The 16,892-nt window shown below is 43.3% G+C and overlaps 1 protein-coding gene and 1 long non-coding RNA gene across 2 annotated transcripts in view; both read left to right on the forward strand.

The window, feature by feature from the left end:
• LOC110674320 overlaps positions 1 to 16,892 on the forward strand; it is a 200,538-nt gene that overhangs the window by 161,583 nt on the left and 22,063 nt on the right. The window lies entirely within an intron of this gene.
• On the forward strand, positions 15,436 to 16,112 carry LOC110681522. Its single transcript, XR_002503234.1, has 4 exons — positions 15,436 to 15,650; positions 15,714 to 15,783; positions 15,838 to 15,905; positions 16,028 to 16,112. It is a non-coding gene; the product is annotated as an uncharacterized LOC110681522 (long non-coding RNA).

The raw sequence follows: 16,892 nt of genomic DNA on the forward strand, positions 1-16,892 counted from the left end.
CATCTTCAATCCTTCTCAAGAACTTGGGCCGGGCCCAAAGGATGTGGTTTCTGTGCGAAAAAAAAACGTCCTCGCAAAAAAAAGCCCGTCGCCACCCAAGGCATCAAGTTTTTCCAGTTCTACCCCTGGTTATCATCTGCGCGCTTATCCCAGGGCGCACGTGAGATCCCGGAGGTTACACATAAATTAATCCAATCCGGAGTACTTTCGGGAAGGACAGATGTCGGATTTCAGGCACCTAGGTTTCACTTGGAAAAATCCCAGCATCACTTGGGCACACTGGGCCGGGGAAGGAAATTAGCAAGACAAAACTAATTGGTTTAATCAAAGAGCGTAGATTGCACTGGGAAATTTGTTATTATTAGCTTATTAGATTAGATACCTACTTTTATATTTCGCGCCCTCAGGGCTGGCAGTAGCTCTGTTTTTGGAGACTTGGATACTATTTCAATGCAAGCCTCTAAATAGTATTCAATTTGAATGGAAGATCTCTATAGCTTCTATTTTTACCAAGATGACTATAAAGCCACTTTCGTTATACAAAGTGGCAGATTTTGACTTTTGTGCGATTTTTTTCGCTACCTGTTTGTTGATCGTGTCAACAAACATCTTCTTATCAACTACCGAAAAGCTAAACTTCCACTCGGCTGGTTGGCCGTAAACCACGATTCATAATTAAAACAAGTATCTTCTTATCAGTTTTGCACAAATCGCGTTATATCTGAGCGCCTTCGTTGTGCGAAATTTGTACTGGGTCATGAAGTACGTACAATAAAAATCTAATATAATATATTATCATTATCGATACGATAAAACATAATCAGACTATCGCTTATTTTAATGGAAATTATAAACTTAAGTTCTTGAAATTTCTAAATAAAAAACATTGTAAAACATTTTAGATAAAATGTACTCGAATTCATCACATCGAAGGATTTTAATAAAAAAGAAAACATTTGTTACTACAATAACAGGATGAACACGAAAATAAGCAGTTTTGCTGCTACGTTGCGATAGTGTGCATGTAAATTTGATTTTTTTCTAGAAGGCTCTAGCTCATGATCCTGACCACCTAGAAAATGTATGTTTTCAGCATAATTATTCAGAAGTTTGAAAGCAGTTCGAGGCAGTACATTTTTTGATTTTATTAGTTTCTAGTTAAACTTCTAGTTATTTCTGACATGCAGCTCAATAGTTTACTTTACTCTTGCCAGCACTGTAATTTTAAACCCAATTGTGCAGCTTTGGTTACGGTATTCTAAACAAATTTGATGAAGGCACTATTTTCTAGATCTAGATGGTAAAGATCATAAAACAAAAAGCTTGAAAAGCGACAAAATTATGCATGATACTTTTTAATCCAATGAAAAAAAAAATCTGCTCAAGTTTGCAGAGCACCAGAACTTTGAAAAGTATAAATGTTTTGAGATATTTCATCGCAATTGAAGGATATTTACGATGACAATTAATTTTTAAGAGTGTTGAAAATATTTAATTGAAGTGTTGCAATACTTGATGTAGCGATTACATATTTACGGTAGGTGGTACTATGCAGAAATCACACAAAACTTTCTAAAATACGTTGTATTCACATGCATACTAGCCTCACGTAACGGCAAAATTGCTAACCAAACAGTACAACCCCAAATTGCATTCAAGCTTCTGAACAACTTTGCTGAAGATACGAACTTTCTAGATCGGAATTATTAGCTAGGGTCCTACTGGAATATGATAAATTTTACATGCACACTAGCGCCACGTAGCAGCTAAAATGCTAACCTGTGCTGCCTCAATTTGGTGATCATGAGCTAGAACCTGCTGGAATATTACCAAATTACATGCACACTAGCGCCATGTAGCGGCAAAATTGCGCATTCAAAAGTTCACTTTATGAACGCCAGTTGATTGTCAGTTGATAGAGTTAGTTTTTTTTGGCAAAACCAATTTTCAAAAACATATGAATTCCTGCTTAGAGCAGGTCCTGCCCTATGAGAGCCTGGATAAGGCCTACGGAGAGTGCCCAAAACAAGACGTCAAGATAGTCATCGGTGACGCAAATGCGCAGATCGGGAAAGAAGATTTCTTCCGGCCCGTCATTGGAACGGAAAGCCTTCATTCCGTTACCTTACCAATGATAATGGCCTGTGGCTAGTAACCTTCGCTGCTGCTAGGAGGATGGCAACCAGCAGTACCTACTTCGCACGAAAGAATATCCGCAACGAAAAACACACCTGGCGACACCCGAGTGGCGATGCCTGCTCCCAAATAGACCACGTGCTGGTTGATGGGCGACATTTCTCAGATGTCATAGATGTCAGGACCTTCCGAGGCCCTAATATCGACTCTGATCATTAGGGATCATTCAAATATTACGTAACGCAATAGGGGGAGGGAGGGAGTCTTACGTGTTACGGTCCATACAACAATTAAAAAAAAATCATACAAAAGCTGTTACGTAGGGGAGGGAGGGAATCTAAAGTTGGCAAATTTTGCGTTACGTAATATTTGAATGAACCCTTATCTCGTTGTAGCTAAAATTCGGGCGCGGTTATCCAGTGTCACGAGTTCCACAACAAACAGAACGCTACTCTTCAATATACAATACATGTCCACTGATGGGGTACCTGCACAGTAACGTCAGCAACTAGACGAGCAGTTGGGAAGAATCTACGTTGCTGGAGACGTCGACAGCCTGTGGGACCCTATCCACGAAGCTGTGACAACAACGGCGCGGGAAGTGATCGGCACTGATCAACGACGAAAACGAAACGGCTGGTTCGATGAAGAGTGCCAGAGGGTGACAGACATGAAGAATGTCGTCAGAAGCCGTGTGCTTGTGGCCGGTACCCGACAGAACAGAGAGTGGTACAGGGCAGCGAAGAAAGTGTGGTAGCTGACGCTCAAGAAAGCATGAACCGGAATGATATGCGGAGATTCTATGCAACGGTCAATGGTGCGCGGCACAATACCGTACCAGTGCCCGCCATGTGCAATGATCGAGAAGGGAATTTACTGAACGATAAAACGGCGGTAGCTGCCAGATGGAAGGAGCACTTTCAGCAATTGTTGAAGGGTGAAAATGGAAATGTAGCGAGGAACAGGATAAACATTGATGATGACGAACAAGCTGTGGACCCACCGACCATAGGAGAGGTTAAAAAGGCTATCAGCGAGCTGAAGAACTGTAAGGCTGCTGGAAAGGGCGAGATCCCGATCGAACTTATCAAGCACGGAAGTCAGTAGCTTTATCACTCGATCCACCATGTACTTCTGAAGGTATGGGAGGACAAAGAATTGCCCACCGGCTGGTTGGATGGCCTGATACGCCCAATCTACAAGAAAGGGCACAGACTGGAGTGTGACAATTACAGAGGAATTACCCAGCCGAATTCGGCGTACAAAATTCTGTCGCACATCCTGTTGAACACACTGAGACCGCTCGAGGAGTCCTTCGTCGGCGAATACCAAGCTGGTTTTCGTGAGGGCCGTACGACAACGGACCAGATGTTTAGCTTGTGAATCATCCTAGATAAATTCGGGGAGTATAACTTGCAGGCTCACCATCAGTTTATTGATTTCAAGGCGGCGTACGACTCAGTGAAAAGAAATGAGCTTTGGCAGATAATGTCTGAACATGGTTTTCCGGTGAAACTAATTAGGCTGATACGAACTACGCTTGATGGTTCGAAATCAAGTGTTCGGATCGCAGAAGAGGTGTCAACCCCGTTCGTGACATTAGACGGGTTGAAGCAGGGAGACGCACTTTCAAATTTACTGTTCAACATTGCACTCGAGGGTGCTATTAGGAGATCTGGCGTGCAGAGAAATGGCACTATTATCACAAGGTCGCACATGCTCCTTGGCTTTGCGGACGATATAGACCTAATTGGAATCGATCGCATGTCAGTGGAAAAGGCCTTCGTGCCTCTGAAGAGGGAGACCGCGAGGATAGGCCTGACCATTAACTCTACCAAAACGAAGTACATAGTTGCAGGTAGAGATAGAGTCAGGCATGGTGGTGTAGGTGCTGAGGTGGTGTTTGATGGGGATGTGTTTGAAGTTGTTGAAGAATTTGTTTACCTTGGAACACTTGTGATATGTGACAACGACGTTTCTCGCGAAGTGAAAAGACGTGTTGCGGCTGCGAATAGGGCCTTTTACGGACTACGTAACCAGCTTAGGTCCAACCGGAAATAAAATTCGCCCTGTATAAAACATTGATTCTTCCGGTGGCTCTACTGGCACGAATTGTGGACGTCGAAAGAGTCAGACCGGAAAGCTCTTGGTTTTTCGAGCGTAAGGTGCTGAGGACAATACTAGAAAATGGTGTGTGGAACAGACGCATCAATCACGAGTTGTATCAAGTGTACAAAGATGCGAATATTATCAAGCGTTTAAAATACGGCAGACTTCAGTAGCTGGTCACTTAGTGCGAATGACGGAAGAAAGAATTGCGAAAATATTATTCAGCAGGGAACCAGGTAGAGGTCGGCGGCTTCGGTGAAGCCCACGAATACGCTGGCTGTATGCAGTGGAAACGGATCTGGCGACCCTGAACGTTCAGGGCAACTGGAGAAGTTTGGCCCAAGACCGACGAAGATGGAGCTCATCAATACGCCCGGCAATGGCGTGACGCTACGCTGTAGCTATCAAGGTATCAAGGTAAGGTAAGAGATTGACCAACATGTATCGAACTTTACAAATCGATTAAAGCGTGTAAACAAATCCAGATTGCAAACGGATTGATGATGAAGCACAGGTGCTCCGCATAACATTCTTATTTAAAAAAGTGCTCCGCAAGCCATAAAGCTGCAAACTCCTAATCTAGGAAATCCTCCAAGACGTCATCAAGAGTCTAGAAATTCTTTCAGATATCCTTGTGGGAATTACTGTAGAATATACATAAATTTCATCGACCAAAGGCTTCTTCAGGATTCTCTTTAGAATTACCTCCCGGATGTTTGCAACAACTTTTTCAATTATTTTCAATTATTTTAGTTCCTAGAAAACGCTTTGAACCTTTATAAATTCCTGAAAGTCTTTCTAGAGAAATTCCTTTTTTAAAAGAGAAGCTCTGAACAATTGGACAATTATTAAGTGTAGATCTACGTAAAAATAATAGAAACACTGTCTATTTTAGAAATATTGAGCTTGAGCTTGAGCTTGAGCTTGATTGGCCGCCCGTGGTTGCTACTCCAGTATCGCCAGATCAGCTGCACTTACACAAGGAACCAACCAGATGACTGCTTGGGATTAACAGACACCCTCAGTGTATAAGTGCTGGTGATCTTCTATTTTTAGGCAACATCGGTGCCTGCCACGTCAGAATGCAGACCAATGAGGGGAAGAGGAAGGAGTTAATGATGCATTCGCTGGCTCCCACGGTAGACCGTATATACCACTGCATCTACGCCAGTTCATGCGGGAAAGGTGAAGGGGCGAGGATTTTTTTATGGCAGAGAGGCTTGCTGTTTGGTTAACAGACTACCTATGTATCAGGCGTAAGGAAAGGTGCTCTAGTGATGGAAGAATGGAAGCGTAGGGAAACGGTTTTTTTGTCCGTCTCGGGTTCTAGCAAATGCTATGAACTGAGATAGATCAACTGTGATATATTAAGAGTGGTAGATAGAAGCAAGTGAAAGATACAACTACAAAGTACGAGGAAAGGGACGGGCTTGGGATTGAATCCATGACCTTCTGCTTATGAAGCAGAAGCGGTAGCCATTGGACCACCAACCCCGTCACTGTCTATTTTGGAAATATTCTTTACAAAATGAGATAAGGTAGATAATGGTACTCATGGGTTGAATTCGTTGAAAAGTAAAAAACTCAACTGAAAAACTGAGAAATATATTTTCTTTGACGCTTAAAAAACTGCTTTAAAATGATGTGCTATGATTTTCCATGCGTTTCTCCACTTGGAGAAATCACTCATTTTGTGCGGCCGAATTCTAAGTGGCACAGACTTTACCAAACAAGATTCTGATGTATAAGATTTGTTTGACATAATGGATTTTATAATTAAAATCGTTGAAATAATGGTATATTTATTAAATTCATATAATACTTGAGCAATCATAAAGAGCATCAATATTTAGGTAAATTTTGTATATTTGAATTTTGATAGGTGTGGACAAACAAATCAAAGTATACACACATATATTGAGCTGTATGGTATTCCTATTCATAAGGTTTTAATTGATTGACCTATTACGCGTAGTTAAGATGGATAAATTATGAATGAAATTATGAAAACAAAATCCACGAGCTCAGGTGGGATTTGAACCCACGTCTTGTATGCAAGACGAGTGCTTTACCAATTAAGCTACCGAGCCACTGCCTCTCTGTAGTAAACATAACATGTCGTCACTTCAATGCGAACAACGCGTTGATCTACAGGAGTCGTGGGTTCGAATCCCACCAGAGCACGAAGATTTTTTTTATAATATATACATCTTTGCCACGCGTAACGCTTTCTTTAATTTGAAAAAAAAAACAAAATTTCAATAAAATTTTCAAACTTTCTGTAGCGTTCATATGGTTTAAAACTATAGACTCTATAGTATAGAGGCAGTCTTCTTCTTTTTCTTGTACAATGAACGGACTTGAAACAGTACAACTTCCCGTCTGAAGTTATCGATTTGGATTTCTCGATTGGAATAAGGCTGCTGACTCGTATCGTATATACTTCCAAATATTATAGGAAACCATCAGGAAATCTTCTAAGAATTACTATGAAAATTGTCGCGTAAAAAGCCCTCAGACAATTTCATGAATGATAAAAAAAATCCTTGAGTAATAAAAATGGAATTTCTTCAATATTATTGAGTTATTGTGAAGTATTTGATGTTGTAATTTTAGAGGTTCCTAGAAATTATTTCCTAGCAATTAATACTTCTACAGGTTCTGCAGAAATTCTTTTACGGAATCCTCGAAAAAGATCAACGGGGATTTCATTTAGTGCATTTCAGTGAATACAGAAATACATTCTGGAACACCTTGCGAACTCCTCCTCATATTACCCTAGCTAGTCTCTCACAGTGATTTGTAAAGAAATTCCTCAAGGAGAGATGCTACCAGTAATTGTTCTATATTTCCTCTATCCATTTGATTCCAGTAGTGAAGGACTTGTTTTTTAATTTCATAGTTTATTCGGAAATGATGTCTACGCAGCCGAATGTCAAAGATTTTCCTAAGTTATATCTTGCTATGATTGGGGTAGCTTAGTATCTAATTATTAACAGTAACATAACATACTATACTCTATGGAATTCTTTCATAAAAACCTCCAAGAAATTGTACTAGAATTGTTCATGGAGTTTCTACGCAGATTTTCAGTGATATATTAGATATCTTCACAGAGGGTTGTGCTGGACATTCTCTACAGGAAATCTTTAAGGTATTTCCTGGCTTGGTGTCTTCATGAAGTTCCTCTAGAACTTTTTTACAGAATTTTCAGCATTTCATTCAGAGTATTCTACTGTAACAGACTCCTTCAATGACATCTCTAGTTATTAGTCGAAATAATTTTCAATAAGTTCTTCTAAAAGTTAAACAATTGCAAAGGGTTTCCACTAAAAAGTACTATATTGAAAATTCCAAGAATTTCTCCAATTATTCCCATACACATTTCTTCAAATTTTCTGCCCGAAATGTTTCAGGAATTTCTTCGGAATATCCAAGAATGCGTGTGGTGATTTTTTTCATTAATTATTTCCGCAGGATTCCTAAAGAACCCCTAAAGACTTCTTCAAGGGTTCGGAAATTTCTTCAGAGATCATTGTAGAAGTTCTGTCTTGCAAGAGTTCATGTGATGAGAGATGTGTTTCAAGAAGATTATTCAAATGTTGCTTTATAAATATCTCTTGAATTATTACAAGAATTTCCTCAACAATCTAGTAAAGAAAACCATGTCAACTTCCTGGAAACATTGCTAGATAAATTTCTTTGTGAAATTTTGGAAGAACCTGAAAGATCAGAATATATATTGCATTTTTCTACAAAGCTCTACAACAAAGTTTTGGGCAAATCCTGATATCTTCCAAGAAATTTGCTGATGGATTACCTGTAGAATGTTACTTAATGAATTGAAAAATTTGATACATTTTAGGAATGAATTTGTAGCAATCTTTGGTATACTTTTTGAAAACATAAGAGGAAAATTACTGACTGTTTTTATTATGGTCTCCTGAACTATAACAATGAAACCATTCCTAAAGAAATTCGTGAAAAAATACTGAATGAATTCCGCAACAAATCTTGGGAGTCCACCTGAATGAAATGTTGGGCAAATAATAATTGATCAAATAACTGTTGTTTGAAAAGCTACAGTTTTTGTGTCTTCCACCAATTTTAATATTTCTTTCCTGCTTATTCCCTTCCCTGGCCCAGTGTGCACCGGATTCGACGTGGATTCATTTAAACCGAATCAACGGTCGGTGGTCGATAATGGTGATTGCGCAATTCACGCTAGCCGGCGTCCATCACTCGTCGTCCAAAGCACTATTTGTTTGATGAACCGGAACCGACGAAGGGTTAACTGGTTCTTGAGAGATGTTTACTTTCTTCGGAGTAAAATTTTTAATTTTGTTTGGAAACTGTTTTCCCTTCAATGCCCGAGAGAAACAATGCCCGGAAGATTTGCATAATTCGGACAGGCGGAACATGTTGATTAAGTGATCATGTTGACCCCGTTGCAAGCAGGGATGGACTAGCTGCAACCAGGTGGACGGAGATAAATCTTACGCCAAATGGGGAAGATTACGGAGAAATTATGATGCTGTGGCCCCTGGGAAAACGTCGTTTGCGGTTGGGAAACGAAATTTATGGGATATAAATTTGTTGATATATTGTCATTCTTCGGTGAAAAAATGAGAAAAATCAAGCCAGCCAATTTGAGTTCCATTTGATCGGAATCTGAGAAAATGATGTCGCGAATCGTGATCTTCTTCTTCTTGGCATTAACGTCCTCACTGGGACTCCCACTCCCACAGTTCTTAACTGAGAGCTTTCTTTGCCAAAGAGGCCATTTTCGCATTCTTGTATCGTGTGGCAGGTACGATTATACTCTATATATCCAGGGAAGTTAAGGAAATTTCCATTACGAAAAGATCCTGGACTATATACAATGTTAGAGTAATTCGAAGTTATCTGGGAAACCGTGCTCTTCAGGTTGCTTATCAGAACTCCAAATCAGAGTTGGTATTTCTCAAGGCAGCAGTCTAGAACCAATATTGTGTAATATTTTCAGAGATGTCAAAAATCTTTGTTTGTAGATGACACAGGCGACTCCACCAAAGGACGAAGCCAGCGTGTCATATGTAGTAGATTACAAAAAATTTTGATATTATTTGTTTATACTTGTAAAAATCCTCCTAATGCTTCCAAAACTCAACTTATAATTTTCCCACATGAATCAAAAGCTCTTTATTTGAAACAGTTGTACTTCGTTATCAACAAATATACGTCGTTCAAAAAATCGGACACCTGTCTCTCATTCGTTGCAATTGCAACATTTTAAAAAACTCGTTTACCTCGCGATCGGGAAGGCTGCAAAAATGTCAAATCGTCGGGGTAATGTGCCAAGGGTCGATGTGAGTTGTGGTGTATGCAAAGAACCGGATGATAGCCGGATGGTGTGCTGTGATGACTGTGGTGGATGGTTCCACTTTAAGTGCGTGGGCGTCGATGAAGGGATTGAGGAAGTTGACTGGAGCTGTACATCGTGCGAAGCAAGGCGGGCAGCTCAGGGCACTCCGACCCGTTTGACAGTTCCTGCACAGAGTGGAGCTGCCAAGGCATCGATCGGCGACCAGGAACAGCAGAACAAACAACTCGCAGCGTTCCAAAAGCGGTTGGAGCAGATGCAGTGTAGTTTCCAGGAGCAACAGCAGTCATATGAGAAACTGCTCGCGCAGAAGGACCAAGAGATGAAGAACGCGGTGAATGACTTGCAGCACCAGTTTCAACGCCGACTAGAGCTGAGAGAGGCAGAAATCCGATCCGAACTGTTTGCTCAAATAACTGTGGTTCCTCCTAGTGCAAATTCTACAACGTTAGGAGGCGAAAGCCGTTCTGCGACAGATGTGAGCAATATGATCGTGCGGATTGAACAGCAGCTTCAAGAGATGGCAAAGAAGCAGGAACTGAAGACCAAGCGTCTTGAAGGACGATTGAGAGCGATGGAGATTGGCAACAGCGACCAAGCGGGAACACATTCCAGCGATCAAGCGGGGGCAAATTCCAGCGACCTGAACGTTGACGCGCATGCATTTGTTCCGAATCATCATTCTGGCCTTTCATCGATGACTGGTACACACGAGCTTAGCAGAAGTCAGCTTGCTGCGCGACAAGCAGTTGCGAAAGAGCTTCCCATCTTCACCGGCAATCCCGAGGAGTGGCCGCTGTTCATTGCCACCTATGACAGCACTACAAGAATGTGCGGTTTCAGCGACGAAGAGAACCTTCTTCGGCTTCAGCGGAGTCTGAAAGGAAAGGCTCTCGAGGTGGTAAGGAGTAGACTGTTGTACCCAGCTGGGCTTGCAGGAGTGATTGGTACACTACGTACCCTGTTCGGCCGTCCAGAAGTGATTGTCCACTCGCTAGTAAACAAGATTCGGGAGATGCCTGCGCCGAAGACGGAGAAACTTGGAACTCTGATCGATTTTGGTGTAGCGGTCCAGAACATGTGTGCGACAATCGTAGCCTGCGGTTTGAACGAGCATCTGTGCAACGTGGCGCTTCTTCAAGAGCTGGTGGACAGGTTGCCGCCAACTATCAAGCTTGACTGGGCGAAGCATCGGCAAATGCTGCAAGCGGTCACACTATCGGACTTCAGTTCCTGGTTGGGTACGCTTGTGGAGGCAGCATGCGTAGTAACAGTCCCATCGTCCATCATTGCGAACGTGGGCAAGCAGGAAAAGCGTGGTCGGAAGGAGGAATTGCACTTTCATTACGAGGCCAGCTCTAGCCAGACGTCAGCCCCAACAAGTACGCCGAAGATTGAGCAGAAGCAGACCAGTAAGCAGTGCGTAATTTGCCAAGGAGGCTGCAGTAGCGTGGGATCGTGCAAAGCGTTTCGAGATATGAGTGTTAGTGGGCGGTGGACTACGCTCAAGCACAACAAGCTGTGCCGGAAGTGTCTAGTGAAACATTTTGGAGCTTGTACAGTGAAGCAAGCTTGCGGAAGGAACGGTTGTACGTACATGCATCACGAGCTGCTACATGACGACTCCAGATACCAGCGACAAGAGAGCTCTCAACCGTCGACTTCCCAATCCGCTGTGGAATCGCATACCGAGACGTGTAACACCCACGTGAGCAAAGTCAGCCAAGTTCTTTTCCGATACGTCCCGGTGCTGCTTCACGGAAGAGGAAAGTCCGTACGTACCTTCGCCTTTTTGGACGACGGCTCATCAGCAACGATGATGGAACACAGTTTACTGAAAGAGCTGGAACTTGAAGGCGAATCATACCCCTTGTGCTTAGAATGGACCGCGGATCATCAGCGTCAAGAAATGAATTCTGTGATGTTGGCGCTGGCGATTTCCGGAGCGCACGAATCGAATACCTTCTGGATCCCCAAGGTACACACCGTGAAAAGTCTCTCTCTACCACGACAAACACTCGCGATGGAAGAATTAATGCGGCAGTATAACCATCTGAAAGATTTGCCAGCTGTTTCTTACCGTAACGTCCGGCCACGAATACTCATTGGAATGGACAATATTCGCCTGGGTCATGCGCTAGATAGCAGAGAAGGAGGAATCAACGAACCGATCGCCACCAGAACTCGTCTAGGCTGGATAGTGTTCGGTCCTTGCTCTACAGCAGTCCAAGCGGTGACGGATTTCACTGAGCACCACAGCTTCCACTTGTGTCAGTGCAGTGAGCAGAAGGATATCGAACTGCACAACGCCGTAAAAGCCTATTTTTCGCTGGAGAGCCAAGGTATAACGAGCCCCATCAAACCGCTATTATCGAAAGACGACGAGCGAGCTGAACGACTACTGGTATCGCTGACGCACTTGAAGGAGAAGCGGTACGAAACCGGTTTGTTGTGGCGGTACGATGACGTCCGACTTCCGGACAGCAAGTCAATGGCCATGCGGCGACTGGTATGCTTGGAGAAGCGGATGCAACGTGAACCGCAACTGGCTGAAACGCTGAAGGAGAAAATCCGGGACTATGAACGGAACGGGTATATCGAGAAGCTAACGGAGAGCCAACTGTCAGAGCGTTTCCCACGCGTATGGTATCTTCCCATCTTCCCAGTGGTGAATCCCAACAAGCCGGGGAAATTACGTATCGTGTGGGATGCGGCAGCAAAAGTGGCGGGAACGTCGTTGAACTCTTTCCTGCTGAGCGGTCCAGATCAACTCACTTCCCTTCCATCGGTATTGCGTCGTTTCAGAGAATACCGGATTGCCGTTACCGGCGATATTCGGGAAATGTTCCACCAAGTGATGGTGAATAAAGACGACCAGCAATGCCAGCGATTCCTATGGCGTGACGGGGAGAATGACCGAAGTCCAGATGTCTACGCGATGAAAGTAATGACGTTCGGGGCTACGTGTTCGCCAAGCTGCGCGCAGTACGTAAAAAACCACAACGCGCGAAGATTTCTGGAGCAATTTCCGAGGGCCGCAGAGGCCATTGTCGACGAACATTACGTCGACGACATGCTTCTAGCGAGGAAACTGAAGAAGATGCTGTGAAGCTGGCGAAGGATGTTCGTTTCGTTCACGCGGAGGCTGGATTCGAAATTCGTAACTGGCTGTCGAACTCGAAACGCGTACTGCAAGAACTGGAAGCGAAACCTGGCGAGAAAAGCTTGAACCTTTCCAGCGAGTTGGGAACAGAGAAAGTCCTTGGCATGTGGTGGTGTACCGCCACCGATACGTTCACCTTTAAAGTATCGCCAAGGATTAGTGCGGATTTACTCCAGGGTCGCATCGTGCCTACTAAACGTCAGATCTTAAGCACGTTGATGATGATCTACGATCCGCTGGGACTTCTGTCAAACTTCCTGATGTTCCTGAAAATGCTGCTGCAGGAGATTTGGCGAAGTCGCGTCGACTGGGACGACCAGATCGAAGACGAGCAGTTCCAGAAATGGGGGAGGTGGTTGCGAGTTCTGCCTCGGGTGGAGAACGTTAGCGTGCCTAGGTGTTACCGATTGAAGACCAGTATCGGACAGCAGAACACAATACAACTTCATACGTTTGTAGATGCGTCGGAAAACGGGTATGCAGCGGTAGCGTATCTGCGATTCGAAGAAAACGGCATGGTGGAATGCGCGCTTGTCGGCGCGAAGGCACGAGTAGCTCCATTGCGATTCATGTCGATCCCTAGGCTAGAACTTCAGGCAGCGATAACCGGAGCTCGTTTGTCGAACGATGTCATGGAAACCCACAAGCTGAAGCCCGTACAAAGATTTTTCTGGTCAGATTCTCGTGACGTACTCTGCTGGCTTAATTCAGACCACCGAAAATACAACCAGTTCGTAGCAGTGCGTGTCAGTGAATTGCTGGAGCTGACGGAGACGAATGAGTGGAACTGGATTTCGACCAAATTAAACGTAGCCGATGATGCTACAAAGTGGCAGAAGTCACCAGATCTGTCGCCTACAAGTCGGTGGTTCCACGCTCCAGATTTCCTGTGGAAGCCGAGAGAGCAGTGGCCTTCCCCACCGTCAAATTGCGAAGAGACCGCAGAAGAAATGCGGTCGCGGACGCTCCATCACTTTACGCAGCTTGCGCTTTTTCGTTGGGAAGATTTTTCAAAGTGGAGTGATCTGTTACATCGTGTGGCATATGTGCGACGATATACGGCGAATTTGCGTAAAAAGCTGGCGGAAAACTCAATCGTCACCGGTCCGCTAATGCAGGAGGAGTTGAAGGCAGCAGAATTGTTGATTTTCAAGATGGTGCAGGATGCTGAGTTCGCCCCCGAGATCGGTCTACTAGAGGAGTCAAAACATTCATCGAGAAGTAAGCCGTTGCCGAAAAATAGCTCGCTATATAAGCTGAGTCCGTACCTGGACGGAGATGGATTACTGCGTATGAAAGGCCGTATAGACGCCTGCGAAGTTGTAGACGAGTGTACGAAGCACCCGATTCTGCTACCCAAGCGCCACACGGTAACGGATCTGATCATTGCCAGCGTTCACCAACGGTACTGTCACATGAATCACCAGACTGCCCTCAACGACATCCGACGAAGGTTCTACGTGCCTCAACTCCGCTCCATGTACAATCGTGTACGAAATCGATGTCAACTCTGTAAGAACCGCCACACGAAGCCAGCTGCGCCGGAAATGTCTGCTCTTCCACCTGCACGATTGAAAGCCTTCTGCCGCCCATTCTCCTACATTGGTATCGACTACTTTGGGCCGATGAACGTAGTTGTTGGCCGGAGGATCGAGAAACGTTGGGGAGTTTTGATCACCTGCCTCACCGTGCGAGCCGTGCACATCGAGGTTGCCAATAGCCTCACTACGGACTCGTGTATCCTCGCCCTTCGTAACTTCATCGCCAGAAGAGGCACTCCACTGGAAATTATCAGCGATAGAGGTACTAACTTCGTCGGAGCCAGCCGGGAGCTAAAGGAAGCGCTGCAGCAAGTGAATCAGGATAAGCTGATGGAACATTTCGTCACCGCAGACACTAAGTGGTCGTTCAACCCACCTGCATCTCCGCATTTTGGCGGATCGTGGGAACGCCTAGTACAGACGGTGAAGAAAGCCCTAAAGCACACACAACTCACACGCACACCCACAGACGAAATACTGCGAAACATGTTGACCGAGATAGAGCTGATCGTCAACTCACGTCCATTGACAGAGCTGCCCTTGGACGACGAGCACGCTCAGTCACTCACACCGAACCACTTTCTGCTCGGGTCATCTGACGGTTCAAAGCCCCCGATCGCGTTCGACGATAATACGTACGCCCTCAAGCACACCTGGAAGACGTCTCAGGTCTACGCCAACCGATTCTGGCGACGTTGGGTGTCCGAGTACCTGCCAACCCTAACCAGAAGGACGAAGTGGTTCACCCGCGTCAAGCCCATAGCCGAAGGGGACATCGTGGTCATCGTAGACGAGACATTACCGAGGAACTGTTGGCCGAAAGGTCGTGTGGTTCGCACTATCCGATCGAAGGATGGTCAGATTCGTCGAGCTATGGTGAAGACAGCAACAGCACTCCTTGAGAGACCCGCCGTGAAACTAGCGGTTTTGGACGTTGGTGCAAACGTGAGTACGTCGGATCAATGAGCCCGAAGTACTGGGGGGAGTGTTGCAACTTCGCGTGCATCGCACCATACATCCAAACACATTACCGGTACCAACCTTTAGTTGTCATCCTTGCCCACGGTGACGGAGATTCATTGTGTTAGCCATAGAAGTGTCAGATAACGTCAGTCGAGGAAAAAAACATGCAAGTCAGCTAAGACCAGTCATGTGGAGTTTGTCCATAAAAGAAAGTGCATTTTTTGAGTTAAAATACCTCATAATTACTGCTAAACTAAAACTAGAACTAAATTTAAAAGTCTATCCTAGTTAAAAGTGTGTAAAACAAGTGGATTAAGTGCGTCAGCAAACAAGTAATCAGAAGTTAATTAAATAGTACGGCTTCTAAAATATCTAGGTTAGTTGAAAGTTATCTGTTCAAGAAAACAAATTGAATTAAATTATCTAAATTTTAATACAGTTTCCTGAGCGCCTATAATCTACTGGAACATACTAAGATACTCAAACGAACATAGAACACATTAAAACAGGTAAAAGTTATTGAACTATTGTGAAATTTAACCTAACGTTAAACCTAATTTTAGCTAAATTTTGCTGCCTTCATTATTATTTCTATTGCGAGCAAGCAAGTCACGAGTCAGAGACACTAAACGTAAGTTTTTTCTTAAAAGCTATCATTAAATTACCCTAATCAAGATATAATGAAATGAAACAAAACACACCTACTATGTACAACATAAACTTACTCTACTGTACAACAATTTTCTTTGGTAGGAGTTTTTTAACTTCGTTATCAACAAATATACGTCGTTCAAAAAATCGGACACCTGTCTCTCATTCGTTGCAATTGCAACACTTCTATTTCTACGATAAGGCTGATACAAATATTAATTTTCTTTTATGTCACCACCCCCCTTCAAAAATCCGAAAATTTTGAAGGGGAGAAAAAAAAAGATTCATCATTTTTTTTACATCAGTTAAGTTTTTTAAATTTTTAAAATAAAAAACAGGTAAAACAATGATCCAGATGACGATTGAAAAAAGTTTAACAAGTATCGTTAAAAATAAAAATTCGAAAAAATAACTTTTTTTTTTCCTTTTTTATTTTATTGTTCCTCATTTATTTTTATCCCCCCATTCGTACCTTCCAAGTGGTCTCGGACATAAAAGAAAATTAATATTTGTATCAGCCTAAATGTATTATTTACAAATGTTTGGTTGAATTTACAATATTTTTTGTTTATATATTTTTCTTTAATGACCTGTAAAAATTCTGTACTTCAAATGAAGTGTAATTTGTTAAATGTTGATGATAGCTTGATTTAGTTTTACCATATTATGTTTGGCACAATACTAATCAAAGAATAAACAAAAATTGGAATAATTTACTTGGTCGAAATGTCTTCTAAAACACTTCCGCAGAACTTTGAGCACCATCCACTATCCAAGTTCAGTTGATCGGTCACAGTTCAGTAAACTCTCCAGCATGTTCTGTCAATCAGTCAGCATTTCGTGCACAGAATTTCCGTTACGAACCCCGGACAAATATTGAATGAACCCTGACTTAAACAACATAACCTGTTACTCAATCGCTCTCCTTCACCGTTGTTGGTTGGTGAGATATTCCACTTCCCGAGAG

This window comes from Aedes aegypti, chromosome 1, assembly GCF_002204515.2.
Source record: "Aedes aegypti strain LVP_AGWG chromosome 1, AaegL5.0 Primary Assembly, whole genome shotgun sequence".
Classification (NCBI taxonomy): domain Eukaryota; kingdom Metazoa; phylum Arthropoda; class Insecta; order Diptera; family Culicidae; genus Aedes; species Aedes aegypti.